The sequence below is a fragment of the Lactuca virosa genome, chromosome 7 (genome assembly GCF_052849685.1).
Source record: "Lactuca virosa cultivar CGN04683 chromosome 7, Lactuca_virosa_CGN04683_v6, whole genome shotgun sequence".
NCBI lineage: Eukaryota > Viridiplantae > Streptophyta > Magnoliopsida > Asterales > Asteraceae > Lactuca > Lactuca virosa.
The window spans coordinates 54060338-54064256 of NC_136432.1; positions in this window are offsets into that span (position 1 = coordinate 54060338).

The following is a 3919-nucleotide window of genomic DNA, read 5'->3' on the forward strand; positions in this document are numbered from 1 at the left end:
GGAAAGTTTCTCATCGCCCAAGGTTCAATTGGACAGAAACTTGGAATCATACAACTTGGTTGCATGATGAATGAGAAATTTCATATTTGGAAATTAGACTAATTCATTGACAAAGTGTCAAGTGAAGGACTAGGAGATCGAGTACACAAGGTTGTGTGTTGATCAAGTCCACCACAAGAGTAACAAAGATATTCGTCATGATTTACTAAGGTTAAGTAAATATGATTATACTTATGAGATTAAGTGTAATTCTCAATTGATTGAAAGAGTTTCAATAAATAGCAGAACGAATAAGAAGAATCAAGTAGGCAGAAAGATAAAAGTTTCTCTATTCTAAGAAGAAGGGAGAGTACCTTTTATTATGTTTTATGATGGGTCTTAATGATTAAGAACCATATCTCAATTGATCCTCTAAGTGAGTCTTAGTGCAATTGTATGTCTGAGAAGAGGAATCAAGAATTGAAGAAATGGTTAAATCAAGAAGTCAATCATACTTCGTTCCAAAACCAAGTCTTAGAGTTAAGATTGTGAATTGAGTGACAAGTCTTAAGAAGGTTTATAACATTCATCAAATGTGAAATTTGAAAAGGTTTTCTTATTCTTGCACAATTGGAAAGTTGTGATGTCTTGGATAAGACAAAGACCAACTAGGGCCAATTTAGTGAAGTGTTTTGTCTTGATAAAAACTACACTAACTCTTGAATATTTGTTTGTCGAGAAATGTTTATTGACAAAAGAATCTTATATGTCAAGGAGTCAGTGGGAGTCTTAATGGTCTTGAAAAGTTTCAAGAACTAATCAAGAATAAACCTTATCGATCATCACTAGCACACGACTTGAGGTTTACAACCTATCGTGTTGACATTATTTTGTTTCTGTGCCATTCCAATTAAGTTAATTATGCATGTGAGTTCTATGAGTTCTCATTTGAACGCATAAAAGGCAAGCACCTTGATCAATGAAAAGTACGTTGATATGAAAGGGTGAGCTGCTTAACTACTTGGAAGACATGGTGGGCACTCGTGTTACCATAAGGCAAGAAATCAAGATTGAGAAAGTTCAGTCCATATGAGTTTGGATTTGTCGCAAACTTTGGTTTTGACAAATTCGCATGGATAGGAACACATACACCATTAAAATCTAAGTGTCATAAGATTCCCTCCTTCATGAAAATGACTGTGAGGAAATGCTTTCACTAAGAGAGATTTTAAGAAGATAGTGATTGTGAAATTGTATTCTCGAATTCTATTATGGTTACGGCATCCCTTTCCATAATTCGATTGTGAGATTTGGCAATTAGTCTGGATTGTTTAGACACACATATGAGCTATCTAAGGCAAAGGTGTATAAGTTTAAGAAGCTTAGATAAAGGATTATGAAAGCATTAGGTATTAGAAATATGAACTTCAGAAATTCAATAAGTATTGTTTTCTGGAAGTTCAGTTGTTTTCTAAAACATGTCAAAGCTAGTGGGAGCATAAGTGTTATGCGTATATGATAATAATCATCATGATAGTGGGTGCATAAATGTTGTGCTTGTATGATTATTAAGGCAAGTATTGCAAGTTAGCAATATTAATTATAGAAAACAAGAGTCATACTTTGCAAAGTCGTAAGGGTTGAATAGTTCTTTTGCTATAATTAAGGGAGAGAATATTGTACTTCGTTTCAAAATCTAAAGCTTAGATTGAGAAATTTTAATAAATTTAGTCAAAGGATACATAGTGTGTTCTTAAATTTCTATTATGATTACGGTATCCCTCTTCATAGTTCGAATTGTAAGAACGAGACACATAAAATAATTATGACAGAAGATTGATAAAGTATCATATCTTTATGTAAGACATTATGCATCGTGTTTCATACGCTTCGGGTATAGGATCGATTGCAAGTGTTATAATATTTGACCATTCTAAAATTTTCAAAATGTCTAGCGCATTTAGAGGGAAAAAGGACTAGAATCGGTTTTGACTAAAATAATTAAACAACTATCAAAGGACGATCCAAAGCTCGCTGAGGATTGGTCGCTTGTGAGTAGTTGGAAGTATGGTATTGGATGACATTATTATGAATAGATAAGATTCTATTAAGAATGAATTGTCATATGCCAAATATGGAAATGTTTCCATATTGGGAGTTAGATATTAAGAATCTATGTCTAGATTAGAAACTTTTATGCAAGAAGAATGTTCAAAGGAATGTACTTTGAGTGAGAGACATCATATCTATAGAATTGTTTCTGATAGAGATTGGCCGAGTCTTGATGATTTTGAGCTGTGACTTTACGAAAGAATCATTGCATAAAATGTTAGAATCTAGCATAAGTAACAAGAATTTGATATTCTTATACTTGTGATAAGGATTGGGAGTTGTGAAATGAATATGATTGGAAATGTGTTCATTTGATCTATTTCACAAAGAAATGACCATAGGTAAACATTGTGTGCATGCTGAGAGCATGAGACAAGTGTAGTAATAATTCAAGTAAGAAGTTGATTACCCGAAATAACAAATAATGAGTAATCAATATGGTGATTAAATAAAATGTGTTTTATTTATACCCAGAGTTTGGGGCCATATGGGATTAGTATTATTCTTGTGTTTCACTTTGCATGTTTTGACTTCCTGAATAATTAAATTATTTCAGAATAATCAAATTATTCGAATGGTCCACAGTCGTTCATATATGTTGGAAGTAGGTATGAATGAAGACTGTCATGAATTGGTTTGTAGATTGTCTAAAGTGTATTAGACATAAGAAAATGTTTGCTGCAACGTTCATGAGTGCTTATGAATATGATTTGAGCATTGGATTAAACCCACGCTCACTTCGATCACTTCATGGATTTTATCACGAGTGACTGGTGAGACGATAATATCTTATATTCTTGAAACCGAGATGTGTGAGTTGTATCTTGTGAGTCGGTTACACATTGATAATATGTAAACGCACCAGTAACTTGGTGTCATAAAACATATTGTTGTGTGTGATTCGGTAAGTGAGTGCAAGCAAGCATTGAATCAAAGTTTATCCGTTCCTTTTATCCAAAGTAGGATGAAAGCGATATTTGTGGGCCCCTCGATGATTTAGTGATGACAACTAAGCGCTTGGCCAAGCCGGGACTAATTTGATGTGTTCAATTGTAGTCTGTTGTCAGTCGTCATAAATCGGAAATCGGGAAACAACACATAGACAGAGAGAATGATTTAAATCCATGTCTCAGTCTATACGATATCTAGAATGGAGGAATATATGATCCCTTATCTAAAGGACACACTTCTGATAGGATCAGAGTTGACAGCGGTTTTTGAAAGCTACAATTGCAGATCGGGATCTGAAGTCATACGCAGAATAGTTATTAGACTTATCCAAGTGGGAGACTGTTGGATTACTGTCTAAGTCCATAACTATTTTGGTATGTACTTGACCCGATGGTGCATGGTCCTTTTGGGTTGCCTTCACCAAAGCAACTTGATAGGATGAATTATGGAGAGAAAGGATTAATTATGATTTGTTAATATATTATGAGAATAATATATTAAAGGAGAAATCATATTGTTTAATTAATATTAGTCAAGAATTAATTGATAATTAATTTTGTGGCTAAAAGAGATTAATTAAACTTAAGGGACTGGAACTGTAATTATAAGATAATTGCATTTGGGCTATGGATCACCTTGGAATAATAGGTTGGATGAATTCTATGGGGAAACCCATTAGAAATCGCCCAAGGGATATTCTAAAAGGGTCCATGGGCTGCTTAGGGCTTAAGCAGTCAGATTAGGGTTTCCTAGTTGAAAACCCTAATAGCCTACATGTATATATAGTACCTTTAAGCCCCAAAAACGTGGCTAAGAGTTCCACTAGGGTTTCCACACGTTTTGGGCAGCCTCCTCTTTCCTTATTCTTCATCCTCTT